The 22650-nt window shown below is 40.0% G+C and overlaps 1 long non-coding RNA gene across 1 annotated transcript; it reads right to left on the reverse strand.

Moving 5' to 3' along the window:
- Nucleotides 1-241: 241 nt before the first annotated feature.
- On the reverse strand, nucleotides 242-14957 carry LOC131511995 (uncharacterized). Its single transcript, XR_009261864.1, has 3 exons — nucleotides 14303-14957; nucleotides 13470-13645; nucleotides 242-965 (listed from the first exon to the last, which is right to left on the reverse strand). It is a non-coding gene; the product is annotated as an uncharacterized LOC131511995 (long non-coding RNA).
- Between the last annotated feature and the right edge of the window lie 7693 nt (nucleotides 14958-22650).

Genomic DNA, 22650 nt, shown 5'->3' on the forward strand with positions numbered 1-22650 from the left:
CTATAGGGCTCTCCAGTTGGGGTGCCTGGGTGACTCCGTCAGTTAAGCATCTGACTCTTGGTTTTGGCTCAGGTCATGATCTCACGGTTTCATGGATTCAAGCCCTGCAACAGGCTCTGCTCTGGCAGCACAGAGCCTGCTTGGGATTTTCCCTCCCTCCCCCTCTCTGCCCCTTCCCCACTCATGCTGTCTCTTTCTCTCTCAATATAAACAAACTTTAAAAAATAATAAAGGGCTCTCCAGTTAATTTTTTTTTTTACTTTGACATGAGACTGTACCAAGACTTGCACATATGGTGCCTGTGTTTTCTATGGGTTACATTTTCACTCAGTTGCCATTCATTCATGAGCTCCATTTGGCTTATGTGCCATTAACTGTGCTCAGTGCTGGGCATACCTGCAGATGAGTGAGAACCAGACCCTGCTTGGGGGACTCAGCTCATCCTGGTCCAGCAGACAAAGATTCTTGAAACTGGACATCATGCTGTGGGCAGTGGAAGTTTGTATACAGTGGGGAAGAAGCTGAGAGAGAGCAAGAACTGATTCGGTGTTCCCCAAGATGCTGAGCCTTCCGGATCTGTGAATCCCCACCCCCAATCTTTAGCGGGCTGTTGGCTAAGGGAATAAACTGATCGTTGCTAGTCTACTGAGGATTAAAGAGCTATCTCATTCAGGTAGCACAATCAGATTAAAAATGTCTTCTCTAGGGCTTTTTCTTTTCATTTTTTTTTTTTTTACAGGGTGCAAGTGTCAAGGGAATGAGAAAAGGGGTATAGCATGGTTAAGATTGACTTGCCTTTAATCTTACCTCCATGGTGGCCCCTACTGAACCCAGTCATAGGGTTAGTCCTGGCTTCCAGAAAATATTTGCCTTGACAATATGGACCAAACCTGATTCTGGTCAGCTTTGAGGCTCCAGGGTAGTCCTATCTGATGTGGTAGGGCAGCTCTATAGTTCGTGGAACTCTGGAGAGGAACACACATTTCTATGGTCAGAAATGACCTGTGAAAACGCTTGAGAGACATTAAATTGGAGACTGTTGTGTTTTTTCCATTAGTCCAGAGCAGCCAGGTTTTCTATGGTGTTGGAGAAGGTTATTGTTTGTTCAGTTGAACACCAGATGAAGAAGCTGGCCAGCTTTTAGAAGATATATGAAAACAGTAGATATTTAAGCACTGGACTCATGCTTGGGGCACAGAGGCACTCAGAGGCAGAGGCTTACAGAATGGCCTCCAGGTCCACGCTGGGAGAAGAATGGCACGTAAAAGCTTGCCTGGCACCTTCATTCATTTATCCGGTATTTTCTCTTATTATTATGTTATTATTGTTTTTACTATTCTGCTGGATGCCTATTGTTGAATTTGCATGACATAATTGCATATATTATAGAACTTCCCTATAGTGGAATTTTTTTCTTGAAACGATTTGCTTTTCAATATGAGAGTTACACCCTCCTGGCTACTGAAACAAGGCGTTAGGGAAATCAGAGTATTTTCATCTCTGATCCTTTCTGAGAATAAAATTTGGCCATCTGAGCTGTCCGTGTGGTTCTGCCAAGGACTGGGTCTTCCAGCCAAGTTGGGTCTTGTCCACAGTGATCTGGAAGCCAGTCTTCTGAATAAATCACAAAATTGTTCTTGGAGAAAAAGTGGTTATTTACAGGTAGTTTACTAAATGATAATAAGGGAACTCTTAGAGCTGAGAAAGAGTTCCCAAGAAAGGAAGGAACTTGGAGGATGAAGCCTCAAGGCTGGACCCAGAGACCTCCTTGGAGAAAAGAAAAGAAGCCCCTTCCCTGCCATGGTGCAGTATTTTGCTGGGTTGTCTTGAGTCAGAGCTGGTTGACAATCCAGGGCTGACAAGCTGGAAATACCTCCAGTGAGGAACCAGTCGTCTGCAGCTGGTAGGAAAGAAATCACTTGCTGGGGGTTACTGATGGAATTCTCTGGGAAACTGCCACGGAGAGTGCTATTGAACTTGATGAGAAGCTGGCTGGGCCACTAGTTGGCTGAGGTGGAAACCTGCCAGGAAATAAACTGCTTACAGGAGCGTTGCTGAGCTGGCCCTGGGGAAGCCAGCTGGGGCCCCCACCATCACTGGGTCTCCCACACACCTTCCCAGCCACACGTGCAAGAACAGAAAACCCACCAGAACCAGGAAGAGAAGCCCATCTTTCCTCCAGAGTCCCACCAGTGTCCTCTACTGGCAAAGCTTAACATTCTGTCAGGGGGCAAGGAAAGATGCTTCATTTATCAGAAGCAGAGAGATGATGAGGAGATTGGAGCTGGAAGGCAATAAATTCCAGCCAATAAATGCCACAGCTGGTAACAATCATATCTGGGGAGAAAAACTGATTGATGAGGCTCAGATGTGAGAGAGTAACTCACTTTTCACTGTAAATCTTTGCACTGTTTGCTTTGGAGGAGGGACATTGCGAAATTTCTTTAATGTATTATCTTGAGTTTCATACTATAAAATAATAATGTTGATGATAGTTATATGTCAGCCATTGTTCTAAATGCTTTAACTATGTTAACTTACCTAATCTTTCCTCAGTTACTTATTATTAGGCCCAATTTTTACACCTGAAAAAAATGAGGCACAAAGAGATTAAGTAACTTGCCCAAGATTAGCTAGCAAGTGATTGAGCTAGTAACTGGTAATCTGGCTGCAGAACCTGTGTTCTTAATCTCTACACTGTATTAATTTCTCACATCTATCAATGTTTACTGTGGCATGAAACATAGTGAACGAGCGAGGTGATAATCATTTATACTGCTCATCGGATATTTCCCAATGTCTCACTCCCTATAGGGGTGAGTTAGGTCATGTGATTAATGAATTGTGTGTGCCATTTCTAGTCAAGCAATTCATTATTTGTGGGAGACCTTCCACAGTTCTCTTTCTCCTCTTGCACAGACTGGGTGATGGGTAGATGGCATGAACAAGAAATAAACCTTTGATTTTCTAAGCCCTTGATATTTTACTGCTGATTCTTTAAATTTTTTTAAATGTTTATATTTATTTTTGAGACAGAGAGAGACAGAGCATGAGTGGGGGGAGGGACAGAGAGACAGGGAGACACAGAATCCAAAGCAGGCTCCAGGCTCTGAGCTGTCAGCACAGAGCCTGATGCAAGGCTTGAACTCGTCATATGCGAGATCATGACCTGAGCCGAAGTAGGATGCTCAATGGACTGAGCCACCCAGGCACCCCTGCTGATTCTTAATGGAGCAAAAATCTAGCTTACTTTTATTGCTATAAATGATGTATTTCTGATTAGAGTTAATAGCAAAACGTGTTTTATAAAATACCAATGAGATATATTGCTTGTTCTAAAATTTTTATTGCAATTTTGAACTTAGAAAAATTGAAAAAATTAGAATTATCCAAAGATAATTCTATCACTATTCTTCAGCTAGATTTATCAATTGCTCATATTTTGCTCTCTTTGCTCTATGTTTCTCACGTGTTTTTTATTTCCGAATCATTTAAAAGAAAGTTGTAGACATCATGAACTTCACTGGAAAAACTTCAGTAGGCATCTTCTAAGACCAAGAATATTCTACATGACCACTCTGAAAATCTTGGCCCCTAACTGCATTCACATATTTACCTTTTTGCTGTATTCTACAATATTGTATATACAAAATAGCTTGAGAATCTCAATTCTAATGTTAATACCATCTTAAATCTATGAAGTAGAGTTTAGATGTTTTGTAATCTCCTTTTTTCTTTACAATTAAGGACACCAAGGATGGGCAATCATGGTACTGTGTAAAGTACAGAACAGGGCAATTCAAGTAACTTTGAATACAGTCCTCTGTACATCTTTACTAAGACACATGAGAACAAAAGGGAGTGCAAAGAACTCTTGATAGTAATTTGATAGAGATTCATTTGCTTCTTTTTATGTTTGATTTTAGGTTTTGATTTAAAAAATCTTTTTACTACATTTTATTGAATTGTTTTATGGACCACTTTTACTTGGTTCAAAAATCAGAACAATATAAAAAGGGAAGAAATGCCACTCCCATCCCTTTTCTTCACTCTGTTCCTACCATCCCCAGAAGTAGATATTTTCATTAGTCTTGCTTTTATCCTTCTTGTGTTCCCTTTTTTTTTTTTTGCAAAAAATAAGCAAAAACATATATATGTGTACATATATAAATAAATATTTATATGTATGTATATATATAAATATATATATATTTATTTTATGTTTCCTTGTTTTTTACACCTCATTTTTTTCACTTAATAATATCATACTGGAAACCACTCCATATCAGGTTATAGAAATATTTCATATTTTTTAAATTATGACTGCATAGTACTCCTGTAGCTGTACCACAGTTTAATTTATTGGTGGTCATGTGGATTGTTTCCACTATCTTACTATTACAAGTCATATTGTAATGAGGAATATTGTACACACATTCTTTCATATTTATGAAAGTTCCCTTTCAAGGTAATTTCCTGTAAGTGGTTTTCCTGGGTAAAAACATAATTATTATTAAGAATTGTCCAATTCTCTTCACCCGGGTCTGTATCATTTTGCAGTCCCATGGGCATTGTATGGAAGTGTTTATTTCACCATAGCCTCACCAACAGAGTATATTACCAAGTTTTTGAATTGTTGTCAATCTGATAGGTGAGAAATTATATCTCTGTATAATTTTAATTTGCATTTATTCTGAGTAAATGTCAACATCTTTTTACATATTTAAGAGTCAACTATGGGGTGGCTGGGTTGTTTAGTCGGTTAAGTGTGGCACTTTGACTCAGGTCATAATCTCACCGTTAATGGGTTCGAGCCCCGCAGAGGGCTCTGTGCTGATAGCTTGAAGCCTGGAACCTGCTTTGGATCCTGTGTCTCCCTCTCTCTCTGCCCCTCCCCCTCTCATACTCTGTCTCTCTCTCTCAAAAATAATCATTAAAAAAAAAAGGGGTCAACTGTATATCCCTTTCTCATATTGTCTGTTTATGATTTTGTCCATTTTTCTATCAGGTCTTACATTCCATTCTTTTTTACTTTTAAGCACTCTTTATATATTAAAAAGATTAGTCCCAATGTAAGTGGCAAGTATTTTCCACCAATTTGTCATTTGCCTTTTGGCTTTCTTTGTGATGTTGTATGCCTTGCCAAAAAAAACCCCAAAAAAACCCATATATATATATATATGTATATATATATGTATATATATATATACATATATATATATATACATATATATATATGTGTGTGTGTGTGTATAAAACATATATACATGTGTATACACATATATATGTGTATATATATACATATATATGTGTATAAAACATATATACATATATATGTGTGTGTATATATATATATATATATAGTTGAATTTATCAAGATTTTCTATTGTTGCTTTGGGATCTTGTTTTATAGCTTTAAGAAGTTCTTTCCAAACCCGCTTATGTTTTCTTTCATGCTTTTTTTTTTTTTTTTTTTTTTTTTTGCATTTAGATTACTGATTCATTTGGAATTTATTCTGGTCCATGGTATGAGATAAAGATTTAGTTTTTACAGCATCCTTTTTTGGTAAAAACCCTTAAGAAAGTAGAGATAGAAGGATCATACCTCGAGATCATAAAAGCCATATATGAATGACCCAACGCTAATATCATCCTCAATGGGGAAAAACTGAGAGCTTTCCCCCAAAGGTCAGGAACAAGACAGGGATGTCCACTGCCACTACTGTTATTCAACATAGTATTAGAAGTCTTAGCCTCTGCAGTCAGACAACACAAAGAAATAAAAGGCATCCAAATTGGCCAGGAGGAGGTCAAACTTTCACTCTTCGCAGATGACATGATATTCTACATGGAAAACCCAAAAGATTCCACCAAAAAACTGCTAGAACTGATTCATGAATTCAGCAAAGTTGCAGGATATAAAATCAACGCACAGAAATCGGTTGCATTCCTATACACCAACAATGAATTGACAGAAAGAGAAATCAATGAATCGATCCCATTTACAGTTGCACACAAAAAAAAAACCCATAAAATACTTCAGAATAAATCTAACCAAAGAGATGGAAAATCTATACACTGAAAAACTATAGAAAGCTTATGAAAGAAATTGAAGAAGACACAAAAAAATGGAAAAAGATGCCATGCTCCTGAGTAGGAAGAACAAATATTGTTAAAATGTCAATACTACCCAAAGCAATCTGCATATTCAATGCAATCCCTATCAAAATAACACCAGCATTCTTCACAGAGCTAGAACAAACAATCCTTAAATTTGTATGGAATGAGAAAAGACCCTGAATAGCCAAAGCAATCTTTAAAAAGAAAACCAAAGCAGGAGGCATCACAATCCCAGACTTCAAGCTATACTACAAAGTTGTAATCATCAAGACAGTATGGTACTGGCACAAGAACAGACACTCAGATCAATGGAACAGAATAGAGAACCCAGAAATGGACCTACAAATGTATGTCTAATTAATCTTTGGCAAAGCAGGAAAGAGTATCCAATGGAATAAAGACAGTGTCTTCAGCAAGTGGGACTGGGAAAGCTGGACAGCGACATGCAGAAGAATGAACCTGGACCACTTTCTTGTAAGAAAATAATAACTCAAAAAGAAACTCAAAATGGATGAAAGACCTATATGTAAGACAAGAAGCCATCAAAATCCTCAAGGAGAAAGCAAGCAAAAACCTCTTAGATCTCAGCCACAACAACTTCTTACTCAACACGTCTCCAGAGGCAAGAGAAACAAAAGCAAAAATGAACTATTAGGACCTCATCAAGATAAAAACCTTCTGCACAGTGAAGGAAACAATCAGCATAACTAGAAGGCAACCGACAGAATGGGAGAAGATATTTGCAAACCACATATCAGATAAAGGGTTGGTATCCAAAATCTATAAAGAACTTATCAAACTCAACACCCAAAAAACAAATAATCCAGTGAAGAAATAGGCAAAAGACACAAATAGACACTTCTCCAACGAAGACATCCAGATGGCCAACTGACACATGAAAAAATGCTCCACATCACTCATCATCAGGGAAATACAAATCAACACCACAATGAGATACCACCTCACAACTGTCAGAATGGCTAACATTAACAACCCAGGCAACAACAGATGTTGGCAAGGATGCAGAGAAAGAGGATCTCTTCTGCCCTGCTGGTGGGAATGCAAACTGGTGCAGCCACTCTGGAAAACAGTATGGAGGTTCCTCAAAAAACTAAAAATAGAACTACCCTATGACCCAGCAATTGCATGACCGGGCATTTATCCATGGGATACAGGTGTACTGTTTCGAAGGGGCACATGCACCCCCATGTTTATAGCGCACTATCAACAATAGCCAAAGTATGGAAAGAGCCCAAATGTCCATCAATGGATGAATGGATAACAAAGAAGTGGTATATATATACAATGGAGTATTACTCGGCAATCAAAAAGAATGAAATCTTGCCATTTGCAACTACATGGATGGAACTGGAGGGTATTATGCTAAGTAAAATTAGTCAGAGAAAGACAAATATCATATGACTTTACTTATATGAGGACTTTAAGAGACAAAACAGATGAATATAAGGGAAGGGAAACAAAAATAATATAAAGACAGGGAGGGGGACAAAAGAGACTCATAAATATGGAGCACAAACTGAGGGTTGTTGGAGGGTTGTGGGAGGGGGGATGGCTAAATGGGTAAGGGGCATTAAGGAATCTACTCCTAAAATCATTGTTTCACTATATGCTAATTTGGATGTAAGTTTTAAAAAATAAAAAATAAAATTTAAAAAAATACAAAAGATTTAATTTTATCTTTTTTTGAAATGGCAATCCAGTTGTCCCTACACCATTAAAAAATTTTTTTTTAATATTTATTTTTGAGATAGAGGGAGAGACAGAGCACGAGTGGGGAGGGGCAGAGAGAGAGGGAGACACAGAATCCGAAGCAGGCTCCAGGCTGTAAGCTGTCAGCACAGATCCCTCTGTGGGGCTTGAACCCACAAAGCATGAGTTTATGACCTGAGCCAAAGTCAGACATTTAACTGACTGAGCCACCCAGGTGCCCCCCCTACACCAGTTTTTTTTTTTTTTTTTTTTTTTTTTTTGGGACAGAGAGAGACATAGCATGAACGGGGGAGGGGCAGAGAGAGAGGGAGACACAGAATCGGAAATAGGCTCCAGGCTCTGAGCCATCAGCCCAGAGCCTGACGCGGGGCTCGAACTCACGGACTGCAAGATCGTGACCTGGCTGAAGTCGGACGCTTAACCGACTGCGCCACCCAGGCGCCCCCTACACCAGTTTTTTAAGTAAATATTTTTTTCTAGTGACTATCTCTATTCTTTAATAAATTTCTATATATGTTTGGATCTATTTTGGAATGTCTAGTCTGTTCCATTGGTCTGTGTATTTATCTATTCATGTTATATCTTTTAAAATCACATGCAAGTATTACCCACCCATTCTTCTTGAAAAATAATTTTTAAAAAGAGTGCAGTGTTCATGGGACTTGGTGACTAACCGAATGTGGAAGCTGAAATAGAAGAAACCCTATTGGCTAACTCCCAGACTTCTTTCCTGTTTGCCTTGGGTGGAGAGTAAGGCTGTTTGCCAATAGGTGCCAAGGACAGGATGTAAGAAGTGAGTATCAACAAGGATAGAAGCCTTGGATGACACCAAGGGTATGAACGGGAAGGAGAAACCAGGAAAAGGACTGAGAATGTACAGTCGAAGAGATGTATGTTAGTTTCCTAGGGCTGCCATAACAAATTACCACAAACCAGGTGTTATAAAACAACAGAAACTTACTGTCTCACAGTTTGGGAAACTAGAGGTCTGAACTCAGGTGCCAGCAGGTTTGGTTCCTCGGAGGTTCTGAGGGAGACTGTTCCATGCCTATATGCCAGCAGTGGTGGTGGTGACAATTCTTGGCGGTCCTTGGCTTGTGCTGCATTGCTCCAATCTTGGCTCTGTAATAACGTGGCCTTCATCTCTCTATGCGTCTTCACGTGGGCCTCTTATAAGAACACCTATCCTTGGATTTAGGGCCCACTCTAATCCATGTAATCCATGTAATCCATGTAATCATTTGCCTAATTACATCAGCAAAGACCCTATTTCCAAATAAGGTCATATTCTGAGTAGATATGAATTTGGGGAACACTATTCAACCTTGTATAAGAAGGGAGAAAATCAAGTGGTAGAGGCAACGTGGAAATCAAGGGGGATACAATTTCAAGGTTCAATAGGTCCAGTGCTTCGGGAAGATCAAGCAAAACACTCCCAGAGAGTCATCTGCTGCTTGCTATCCTCTTGCCCCCCACTATCCGACCACCCAAGTTGCCTTTCGTTTGCCCAAACCTGCTGAGTATCCTGCCCTCAGGTCCTGTCCTTGCTGTTCCCACTGCCTGGAACTCTATCCCCACCTGCCTTGGCTGGTGGGCACCACCTCATCCTTTAGGTCTCATCTTGAAGCCCCAAAGGGCAGGCTTCACGTCCATCTTAGACCAATGTGTATCTCACGCCTCTCACTGTACTTGGAATGTAGTGGATTCTTAATAAATATATGTTGAGTGAATAAATGTACTTGACAGTACATTTGAATAAATGTAAATGACAGTGTTGAAGCATATTATTCCACAAATTGCTTTTTTGCTGTTACCATCATTTATTATTTTTTTCTTTTTTTTAAATGTTTATTTTTGAGAGAGAGAGAGAGAGAGCACGAGTGAGCATGAACAGGGAAGGAGCAGAGAGAGAGGGAGACATAGAATACGAAGCAGGCTCCAGGCTCTGAGCTGTCAGCACAGAGCCGGACGCAGGGCTGAAATCAGGAACCACAAGATCATGGCCTGAGCCAAAGTTTGACGCTTAACCAACTGAGCCACCCAGGCACCCCGCTATTTTTTTCTTTTTAACACTAAATCAAATCACTTACCTTCTGATATAGATTTATCTGGCAATATTCAAAGCTCTGCTCTAACCATCCTCGGAAAGTAGATTCTCAAATTGGGCATTTCATTGTTAATTTTTCACCACGAAGATGTAGAATAAAGTTTATTTATATTCCTATAGTTTGTCTATACCAATATGCCTTAGAGTAAATTACAGATGCTGTAACACTGTGTTAAAAAGTGTATTTTACTTAACACTTACATGATGTTTTTTATGTCCCAGCTACTGTTTTAATCATTTTACCTTTATTAACTCATTTAATCTTCATAACAACCTAATGATGTAGTTACTACTATTACCTCCATCTAATAGAAGACGAAACTGAGGCACAGAGAGGTTAAATTACTTGCCCGAAGTCACACACTTTGTAAAAATTGAAACTGGGATTCAAAGGGGGCAATGTGACTCTGGATGGAATCTGTACTTTAGGCTGCCTCTCAACATACTTTTAACTTTTCCATAGAAAAGTTGTCTTTTTCATATAACCTTGTCCTGCAGCATGAGATTAAGAGATCAGCCTGCAGATTTCTCCAGTGGTCCCTACCTACCAGCTCCACATCGGCATCTAGCTGCTCACAGCACAGCACACACAGCTCTGGAAGAACATACAACAATGCGTATTTGCTAGGCAGTCCAAATCAGATTTAGGAAGGTGGTAATGTGACCAGTTTGGGCTCAAGGTGGAGTCACTCACATTCAGTCTGATGTCAGCAAACCAAAACTTTTAACTAAGTTTCTATGTTCAGCCCTCCCAAAAAAGAAAGGCCCAGGTCAACCAATCAGTGCTTGTCTGCTCAGCGCAGCTAACCTGACCCAGCTCCAACACGTCCCTTAGCTGTAAGGAAGGTAACCTTGCAATAACCAATCTGCTTTTGCCCAGTGTAACTTTCTGTTCCTGCTCACTTTCGTCTATCAGCCCTCTTGAATTGTACAACTACTCGGGGCTCCTTTTTATTTGGTAGCTTGGGTGCTGCCGGGTTCATGAATCTCTGAATAAAGTTAGTAAGATCTTTAAAATTTACTTAGTTGAATTGTGTTTTTTAAGAAAAATAAATGTTCTCTAACGTCTCCATAACCTGAAAGGAAATAATTCTACAAAAAAAAAAAATCCCAAAAACCAAACCAAAACAAAAAAAAACCTCAGTAATTTATGTTGCTAATTTACATTACTAATTAGAACCCTTAATTTGAATTCTGGTTACTTTTTATCCTCAATAAAATTGTATGGCTCCAGGTGTTTTATATTTGCATATGTTAACTTTAAAAAAAAAAAAGACAGTTATTTTACCAGCAAAAAATGGGTTTATTTGGGAATAGCAGAGAATTTCAACTCAGGACAGGCAAGGTATGCCAAAACCATACTCCAAGTTCAGAGAACAAAGGAGAGGAATGTTCTTCTATAGAGGAAAGTTGGGGGAGTTGGGAGAGGCTGTTATAAACAAAAAAGTCCATCTGAATAAACTGGGAGTTCAAAGGGTAGTGTCTTCTCATTGGCTGAATTGCTGAATTCATTGGCTGAATTGCAACAGTCTCTCATTGGCTTGGCTGTTGCTACGTAAGGTGAAAATCTTTCTTCCTGCTGGGGTTGTAAAGTATAGGTTTCTTCCTGTTGGGAATACAAGGGCTGCAGCCAGAGGTTTGGTTTGAGGGCTCTACCTTCAGCTCTCTGACTCCATTTGAATTAGATTTCCTTTACGGAGCCTCACACATAACAAAAACTCATTACAGTAATTACTTTTCCATAAAAAAAAAAGAAGTCATTTTACCCTGTAGGCCCACACCTTAGATGGTGTTTTGCAAAAGGTTTATCACGATAAATTATTGATCAGAATAGAAAATAGAATTCACTGCTGTTTTGTTTTTGTGAAACCTAGGACATAGAATTGCTATAGAAAATGGTCTCAATCATCACAGCTTTGTATAAGGTATTTAAAAACTTAGCTCTGGACAGCAGAAACTATACAAAATAGCAGTTTTTAGTTTCAAAAAGTGCAATGTCAAATCTCTACTGGGTATTTTATTTCATTCATACAGTATTTTATGGCTTGCAAAGTGCTTTACCAGCATAACTCATGGACCTAAGAGCAGGTCTATGGGCATACGGAAATATTCTCGTCTCCATAAACAGACACAGATAACAAAACCGAGATGAAGCAGGAAGAATGATTTGTCGATAGTCTCTTGCCTGGGCTATAGCAAAGCTGTCCCTGGAATCCACCTTTCTAACTGCATCTATTCCAGGCATCCCATAGCTGCTGGCTGAGGAACACATCCTGGTACAGTTAGGACTAACAAATGCCTCATGGGGTTAGAAGTACAGGTGCCTCTGTCAATTTTTAGCACCAGTTGGTGGAGGTGACTCCCTCTCCCACTGGTTGTTTCCAATAAAACTTCTAGCTCAGAATGCAGGTATATAAGGGGAAAGTCATCAGTAACTGCCTTGGTTGCCTGTGACCCAAGGACAGATCTGCTCACTTTCCATATTCAGCTAGACCTGGGCTGCATGATTAAAAACGCTGAAGCCCAAAGCATACTCCAGACTGACTGCATCAGACTCTGGGGTTGAAGTCCAGGTATCAGCTTTAAGATTCTTCAGGTGACTCTGATATGCAGTCAAGGTCAATATCGAGAGCATTAGAGAAATATGGTAAATCTCATCTGGTCTAAACCAGCAAGTCTTTATTAAATGGGTCAATCCTGATTCAAATATAACAAAAATTCACTGATGATCTGATTGGTCTACAAATTTTTGATTTATTATTATTATTAAAATAAAGCTCAATTTATACATCAATGCTGCTCAGCATTACACTTTACCAATATTCTCTAATTTAAACTTCTCCTGAGGTAGGTATTCTCTCCAATTCACAGGTAAGGAACTAGGGATACTTGGGGCTTTAGTGACATACCCGAAATTATATAGCTGCTAAGTGGTGGAATTGGGATTCAAACCCAAGTAGTCTTGATTCCAACTCTCAACTACAATTTCTGAGCAGCCCTGCCTACATGTAAATTATTGATTCCATGGGCTGGTTCTATGCTTGGTTGTTGGCATTCATCTATCTGTGCCTTTATGCCCCTCAAAATCAGTGCTGGCAACTGAGACTGGCTCAGATCTTCCTCCCCTCTGCTCTTAGAGCATCTGGTGATTCTCTCTAGCCAGGAAGACTCCTTGAGGGAGGTGCCATGTTCTGTTCTATACCATTCTATCTTCCATGACCAGAACAATGCCTGACACACAGTGGGACTCACACATTACCTATTTGTTTGAATGAATGACACTCTAAACCACGTGGACTATACCCATTTGACTAGTTAACACAGTCTTATTCCTAATACATTTACAAATAAATGCTTTGAGAAACCAATACTGTGCTATTCAGCTGGAAGCGAAATGAGACATTTGATCAACTAGAAGTCCACAGTGAGTAGCATGAATAACTTTTCCAGGAGATTCTTAAAACATTAAAAAGTTCCATATACAACTATAGACATTTGAGCTGAAAGGTACCTTAGAGAAAAATGTAATGACCCCGGTGTAATTTCATTTGAAATTCAAAAATTGAGTCCTCCATTCTCCCTCTTCCTTTTCAAAAAACAGGTTGGACACCATGCAGTGAAAGAGGAAACCAAACAATGCTTGTGTTCAGTAGTCTGCAGTGTGATGCTCAGAGGCTCCAGCAAAACCTGCAAAAGTCAAAACATTGTAGTTACAGATTTCCAGAAATGTAAAATCTATTTTTAACATTTATCATAGAATGTATTTAACTAGTATGAACTGCTCCCAAAACTCAAAGTACAAATACCAAACAAAATCACTGTAGTCCTTACCTAGTCTAGTAATAAAAAGGTCAGTCTTCCTCCTGACCTACGTACACCCACTCACTGTTCCTTTGGGTGCAGGCTGACCCTGGATCTTTCAAGTCCAGTGCTGTCTTTACTTCTTTCAGCCACATGGTGTCGCTGTTGAAGACCAGTTGGTTCACCTTAAAATGATTCCTCTGCTGTGAGGAGCCCATAGCATGCTCTGTTCTGAAGGAGCCATAAGGGCTCTTCAGGGACAGTGTCCCGCAGCACCCGGCTCTGTCAGAGGCCCTCATATGGCCACCCTTTCAACCCAGCTCTTTTAGTCTCTGTACACGCAGAGCTGGCCCCTGAATCTCTGAGTCGGAATGGATTTCACTGTCTACAGAATTCTCAGTCCTTTCACTCCAGTGATCCCCAAGAGGTGGAGTGGCGGCATTATTTCCACCATCTATCCCCTACCCCCCAACTCTCCAAACATTAAGGGCCTCTCTATTTCATCTTTCCCTGGATATTCAGGGCTCCTCACCCTTTACTTACCTGTCTTCTACAGTGTAAATTGATATGTATCCTCCTAAGGGAAAACTCCCCTGGGGAAGTCCACGTAGCCATTTTCTACCCTGGCACTAGGAAAAGTAACTTCCACTTCTCTCACTAAAGAAATAGATACAAGAAAGATTAACTCCTGTTACAAAATTATGATAAAATAATACCAAATACATTTTCATTCTATCATCTTTATTTTTCAATGAAGTTATAGATCTGTAATATAATATCTGCATTATGGGAAATACATCCAATGCCCTTAGAGGTATTTTATCCTTCCAATTCCAATTCCAGCCCTGTGCGTGTTTTTACTATAATCTGCTTATATATGGTCTGGTCTAATGTCACGGGCATTGAGAAGGGAGTGAACTTACTCAAGTCAGGCGGCAAACCTGGGATGAAAGCCCTGACCCCTAGTCTAGTGCTCTTTCTGCAACACTACCCTGCATCTCCATTTCTGAAGATACTACCAGGCTAGGAGCGCCAAGGGATTAAGTAGCAGCCGGATGGGAGATAGAAATAAGTCAAAGCGAATGGTTAAGGTGGACTCCTCAATATCTGCTTCCATCACTGAACACACGTCTTTCTCCAAGGACTGCTGAGTTCAAACTGCTGCTGGTCTTTGGAGTCACCTCACTCTGCTCCACACTTTCCCTGCCCCTCTCTCCATCTTGGGTGCAAAGTAACCCAATAAGGGGTTCCCACCAAATCTATGTATAGTGAAGCCAGCATCCATCTTATCATGTCATATCATCCCCAGGCATGGCTGGCCCAGCCAGGAGATACATAGATCACACAGTCTTATGGGACTGAGCTCTTAAATCTGTGGAATCTGACACTAACTCCAGGTAATTAGAATCATATTTAAATTAGAGAAAAATGTCAGACAACTGTTGATGTTCAAAGTATTGGAAAATTGATTGCTGGTGTGGGAAAACCACTATATTTTACTGGGTTTCATTTGTTTGAGACTCTACTTTTATGAAAAGAATAGCACTGCTACTCTGTGCTGGAACTAGGGGTGTGAATGTGTCCATCCCAGCCATCATATTTGCATTGTCTCTGCCTTCCTAAAGCACATGCTGGACACATAGTGAGTGATCCCACACTCCTTGAAATGGGTAACATTTCTATCCCAGAAGCCCTTCATGTGCCCCTTCCTACACAACCCATATCTCCCTCCCTTTTCTCCAAAAGTAACCACTCTCCTGATTTTACAGTAATCATTTCCTTACTTTTCTTCATATTTGTATTACCCAAGTGCATCCCCAAACACCGTAATTTAGTTTTTGCTTTGTGTGTGTGTGTGGAGGGCAGATGGAGGGACAGTTGGGATATATCTTACATCAAAGGAAAGGATTTTACAATGAGCAGTGGTTCCCAAACTTGAGTAAGCATCAGAATCATCTGCTTATTAAAACACAGAAGCCTCACTGGGCTCCACTCCCATGTGGGGTGATTCAGCAGATCTGAAGTGAGGACTGAGAATTTGCATTTCAAATCAGTTCCCAAGTGACGCTGATGATGCTGGGCCAGAACCACACTTCCAGAACCATAGATTTAGGGTACATGGGACAGTATCCAGGCCTGCTCTAAATTCATTTGTGAATAACCAGGCTTCTTATTTCCAATAATACTTGGAAATCAGGATTTGATGGCTCCAGAATTTTACAATCATCTGTTTATTTTTTTTCACTACACTGGCAAATGATGATTTGCTTAGCCAGTTTCCTTACATCCTAACAAAATATTCTAGGTCTGAGATCCTGTGAGCTCTTGTATTTAGGCCATCATGTGGTGCCAAACCATCCCTCTATGAAGGTCAGAAGCCCGAAGGTGGCTGAGTTCTCTTGGATGATTAGCCTCTAAATTTGGATGCATTTTTTTATAAAGAGAGATCAGTAAAATCCTAAGATTCTCCATTTTGAACACAAGCCAGAAGGGAAGGTCTCCATCCCCAGCCACACCAAGTTGTCAAACACAGAAACTTCTCTTTGACATCTTTTCACTTTCATTACATTTGCCACTCGGGCTAGATAGCTGTGCAAACTGAAAGTATGAGTCGGATGGTGGTATAAACCTAAATGAAGACCCAATCTCTTCCAACAGAATTTATATGAGGTAAAAAGGAGAGTACTACAGAGGGAGAAAAACTAATATTCATTTCTGACTTTCTTTTCATCCTTCAGTGTGTTAGGTACTATGATAGTCAGTCTCCAAGATGGCACCCAGTGTTCCTCACCCTCCTATCTTGTACCAGTGTTGGTCTGTGTAACCAACAGAATGTGGCAGAAGAGACAGTATGTAACTTCCAAGACTAGGTATAAACACCTGCAGCTTCAATCTTTTCATCTTGGGCCTTTCTTTCTCTGTCTCTGTCTCTCTCTTTCACACACACACACACACACACACATACCCCACTGACTCTAGGATCAGCCACATGCCTTGTCATAAGCAGCTCAATGGAGAAGGCTACATTCCAGGGACTAAAGCCTCCAGCTGACAGCTTCATGAATGATCTTGGAAGTGGATCCTCCATGCCCAGTCAAACCTCAGATGACAGTAGACCCAGTTCCCTTTGCACCTCATAAGCAACCCTGACCTAGAACCTGAGTTAAACTGCTCCTGGATTCCTGGCCACCGAAACCATGAGGAAAAAAAAAAAAAAGTTTATTGCTTTAAGCTGCTAAATTTTGGGGTTATCTGCGATGAAGCAGTAGATCATAAATACAGGTGCTTTTCCAATTTACTCCCTTTAACCCGCAAATAGTCCTGAGAGATAGCTATTGCTGTATTTCACTGAATCTGATGTCATCATTTGCAAGATGCTTCATTTATTCTGTGATGCATTAATAAAAGAAGGAAGTGCTGTTATTTAAACTGTGATAGGTCTAAGATGCACTCCAATTTCAGGTATGTTACAGTGTGATGAAAATGTGCATCTTAGAATTAATGAAATGTGTTATCTGTATTTTGCAGCAGGGATTTCTTCTCACACATTGGGAAAATGACAGCTTTGTTTTTCATCCCCATTATTTAGCTTGGTGTGGAGTAACCACTTAGTATATTTTGAATAGAGAGGTCAGCTGTCTGAATGGATACAACCTGACTTCTAGAGCCATGCTGGGCTCATCATGGCTCTTGTTTTTAATTAAAGATCAATAAGGAGAATTTCTAAAAGAGTTGAGCACTCCTAATTCTCGTGTTAGAGAAAGGCTCTTTTCTGGATTTTTAATCATCACCATCCTCTACATTTCCTCTTACTAAAGTGCAAATATACTGCTTGTGTGGCTCTATAAAATCAGCCCAAGCTGGCCCAACTCCTTAGAAGAGCTGACATCAAGTGTCTCTGCTCACATACATTATCTCAACCAGACGTTACCATTCCCATTGGACATAGGAGGGAAAATAAGCTAAGAGACATTAAGAAACTTGCTTAAGATAATAAAACTAGAAAGTGATAGATGCAGGAGTGCTACCAAGCTGTTCTCACCGCTACCCCTCCCACATCACCGAGCCTTCTCTAAAGAACAGTAGTGAGGCCTTGTCTCCTGGCCTTAAACGATATTCACAGCAAAGCAAAAAAGGCAGCCAACCCCCGTGAGAATTTTCAGTAGCCTCTAAAAATGCCTTTTATATGAATAGCCTGCTGTCTTTCATCTTGGGAACACAGAGTGTTTCATCAGCATTATCTCATTATCTCAAAAGCCCCAGACTTTTCAAATAAATGAGTTAATGTTTGCAGAAAGTCCTTGAGAGCTAAAGACTAAGCACAGTATGAAGGTACAGCTTTGTCCTAGAGCCTGAGCAGCCGTCACAGAGTCTGTTCAGCCTCTGTTGGAGAGCTTTCCTGTGAAAACACCAAACTTTTCAAGTCATGGAGAAGGAGCCAGGACTAGGGGGAAGAAGATCCAGCAAAGTCTGATTTGGAGATGGGGTGAATCTATAAAGCAGAGATGACAAAGGGGATTCCATTGGCAAACTCTGATCAATTATTGATGCCCACTTGATGGGCTGAGAAGGATCCTAAGGCCATGTCTGGGCTCACTGGGAAAGAGTTTGGGAAAGGTCAGTGAGGTCTGCCATGGGTGACAGGACAAGTGAGTTTGCAGCATATATTCCAGAAATTTGCCCTTCTTGCTACAGATCAGTGAGCGACTTTCTAAAATCATTTATTAGTTCTAGGAGTTTTTTGTTGATTCTTTTGGATTTCCTACAGAGACAATCATGTCGGCTGTAAACAAAACCAGGTTATTTCTTCTTTCCCAATCTGTATGCCTTTTATATCATTTTTGTCTTGTTTTGTTATATTAGCTAAGACTTCCAGTATGATGTTGAAAAGGAGTGATGAGAGGGGACATACTTGCTTTGCTCTTGATCTTGGCAGAAAACACTCTAGTTATTCACTTAAGTAAGATGTTAGCTGTGGATTTTTGTAGATATTCTTTATCAAGTTGAGGAAATTCCCTCTATTCCTAGTTTGACAAGAGTTGTTTTGTTTTGTTTTGTTATCATGAATGGGTGTTGGATTTTGTCCATATATTGGTATGAGATGTAATTTTTCTTCTTTTTTAGTCTGTTCATGTGGCAGATTACACTAACTGATTTTTAAATGTTGAACCAGACTTGCATTCATGAGCTAAATCCCACTCAGCTGTGATAGATAATTCTTTTTATACATTGTTAAGATTTGATTTGCTACTAGATTGTTGAGAATTCTTACCTCTATGTTCATGAGAGATGTTGGTGCCTAGTTGCTGGGTGATTTTAACATACAGAGTTGAGCTCCTGTTCTAAAGTTCAAAGGAAGAAGAAGTTATATGCAAAGTCTTCACATGTGGGTGGCTCCTGAATCCCAGAGTTCATGACTTGGGTGAGGAAGATGATGATGAGGCAAGAATTAATGAGAGTGATAATAGAATGGAACTACTATTCTAATCCTTTTATTCATGGACAAAATAATAATAATATGACACAAAACTTTATAAATTACAATGATCTCATATAGGATCTAATTTGACCATCCTAATGCTGATAGGCAGTTAGAGATTACATTATTATCTCCACTTTGCAAATTAGGAAATTGAGGCTCAGAGAGAAAAAAAATGACTTCTCCAAGATCACCAGTCATAACCCAAATCCCAGGTTCCTGAGTGAAAACCAGCACCCATTCTGCACGGTTCTTTGGCTAATCAAATTTCTGTGGACCTTTAGTTATTCAAATGTGCTTGTTATTTGGTAAAAGTCAAAGTCGGAGTCCAGTTGTCATTTAATTCCCTGAGGCATTAAAGGGGGAGTGAGGGGCATCTCGATGACTCAGTCGGTTAAGTGGCTGACTCAATTTCAGCTCGGGTCAAATCTCACGGTTCATGAGTTCAAGCCCCACACTGGGCTCCAAGTTGACAACATGGAGCCTGATTGGGATTCTTTCTCTCTCCCTCTCTCTATCCCACCCCGCTCAAACTCATGTTCTCTCTCTCAAAATAAACAAACGAACTTAAAAAAAATTGTTTTTAATAAAAGGGGGGATGACTTCCAAAGAAAAAAAGAAATCTTCAGAAAGGAAAATAGAACCACCCCCTTGTGGTCTATGGAAACCATTTCATTTAGTTTGCTTTACCCTCAGAAGCAGAGGTGATGGGAGAGTAAAAGGTGTGGAGCCAAGAAAAGTGCGGTGCTCAGGGAAGGTCAAGGGAGCCTCTGCAGCCCTCCTCACACTTTCTCTGTATCTGGGTGCGGTTCTCCCACCTAGCACATCTACAAGCTTCCAAACCCTGATGTTCTCATCTGCATAGGGAGTCCTGAAGATGCGAATATGAATACTTCTCTCATTATACAAGATGAGACTCACCATTGCCTCTAGTGTGACGCTTCCCTGGGCCAAAGAAACGCCTAATCGCTCACAGATTACCTGACTCACAGGACACCCTAACCCTCTAGCCAGAGGTGCTAAAGACTGAATCATCCAACTTGCCTTTGCAGAAACTGGTTACTAATATGTCATTTCATTTCTGTCTCTTTCTAACCTCAAGCTTTGCCTGCCTCACATCCATGGCATGTCCTTGCTCCCCATACCTCTACACCCATGCACAAGAGGATGCATAGGTAAATGCAGAGGGAAGTTTCTTCTCAGTCTTTGCAAGGGTTTGTAGGTTACATATACCAGTGCCCACATTCACATACAAGCACACCCCACGATAAACACATTGGGACTTGGAAATGGAGTTGGTGGAAGATCTGGCTTTGACCCTAAACTATGGAGGGACGAAATGACTTATAATTAAGTTACTTATATCTCTGAAATTCTATTGTCTGTCCCACTCAGAGACATCTCCCGCTTGGAGGCCAAGACAGCTACAGTAGAAACTTTCATTTCCAAAATTGTGACATTGGAAATCGGCACTCCTTACAAACCTAGGGAGCTGGGGTCCTTGAAGGACACATAATATTCTCCTAGGGAAGTGGAGCAAGATCCAGAAGGGTGGTAACCCTGCATAGCTATTCAAGAACAGCAGATGTAGATAAAGCACATCAGAGTTTCTGTACATTGAACGGGCAGCAGCTAATTATATTGAGAATTTTTTTTTCTTTCATCCTAAGTTCCTGGTCATCATTAAAAATTTCCTCTGACCTCTATCATCTATTGTCCCTTTACAAGTTTATCATGTTTCCAAATCCGTGATTCTCTTCTTATCTGCTATTTACTTTCTTTCCAAAGCTGCAGCCCTAAGGTCTGTGAGTTAAATAATTTGGGAAGTTTTGAGTTAAACAGGTTTTACAAGAAGACTTCTCAGAGTTTATGGAATGTTAATGGGTGTGGTGAATCTTCAGGAAGATTTGTCTTGTGTGTACTATTTCCCAGACTTTTTCCAAAGAGGTCTCATAGGACATCTGTTTAGTTTAGAAGATGCTGATGAAGTCCCAGAGACAGCTAGTATTTCCTCTGTTGTGGGCTGAATTGTGTCCCCTCAAGAAAGATATGTTGAAGTCCTAATACCTAGTACCTCAGAATGTGACCGTATTTGGAAATACAGTTTTTACAGAGGTAATCAAATTAATCAAGAGGTTATTAGGGTGGACCCTAATGCAATTCAACTAGTGTCCTTCTAAGAATGGGAAATTTGGACACAGATATAGATATGCACAGAGACAAGTCTACATGAAGAGACATAGGGAAAGGATGTCCTTTTACAAGTGGAGGGAATGCCTGAGACTTCCAGAAGCTAGGGGAGAGTCCTGAAACAAATCCTTCCCTAGCAACTTCAGTGGGAGCATGGCTTTGCTGACACTTTGATGTTGGACCTCTGGCCTCTAGAACTGGGGGAAAATAAATTTCTGTTGCTCTGAGCTACTCAGTTTGTGGTACTTTGTTATGGCATCCCTAGGAAACTAATATATTCCCTAGTATCCATTCTTCTAGCTGGTTGGTCAGTAAACCAATTTCATTCTTTTCTCTCTCTACTTATTAAAATGTTTTTTAATTTCTATAATAAGCTTTAAAATAACAAAAATACCCATTCTTCTCCTGTTGTAATGGAAGTGTCAATTTTTAGTGAGACAAATGGCCATCTAGACTAGACGTCAGCAAACTCTTTCAGTAAAGATTTAGATAGTAAATATTTCAGGTCTTGTGGAACATAAGTTAACTTTCACAATTATCCATTCTGCCACTGCAGCAGGAAGGAAACCATAGACACTATGTAAACAAATGAGTATGGCTGTCTTTCCACAAAACATTATTTACGAAAACAGGCAGCAGACCAGATTTGCTGACCCACTGATCATTGAGTACCTGCTACCTGCCGGGCATTATTCTAGGAGCCATGAATACCAGGGTGAGCCACATGGTCAAGGGCTCTGCATACTAGAGCTTGTAAAATATTGTTTACAGCTGGGTCGTCAGCACCTTGTACAGGACAGGGCATGTAGTGGTCAGTTCAGATATACTGAACTCGTGACTGATTGAAAATCCCTTGGATGAAGAGATGAGCCAAACCTTCGGGGTGCTGGGCCAGGGGGAAACTCTGGGTTCCCTGGAATGCTAACTAGAGCACAACAAAAGAACCTCTATTGGCAGTTCGAGTCCTTACCAAGGCAAAAGCAAACAAACCAACACTGGTACTATATGCACCAAAAAAACACGTACAAGAATGATCATAAGAACATATTTCCAAAGATACAAAAGCTGGAAACACCCCAAATATCCATTAATAGAATCAGAGTAAATAAACTGTATTATTTTCAAATAATGGAACACTATACAGCAAAGGACAAGAACTCCTGCTACATAAGACAACACAGATGAATACCAAAATTATTACAAATTGAAACCACCTACCTTC

The sequence above is a fragment of the Neofelis nebulosa genome, chromosome 5 (assembly GCF_028018385.1).
Source record: "Neofelis nebulosa isolate mNeoNeb1 chromosome 5, mNeoNeb1.pri, whole genome shotgun sequence".
In the NCBI taxonomy this organism is placed as follows: domain Eukaryota; kingdom Metazoa; phylum Chordata; class Mammalia; order Carnivora; family Felidae; genus Neofelis; species Neofelis nebulosa.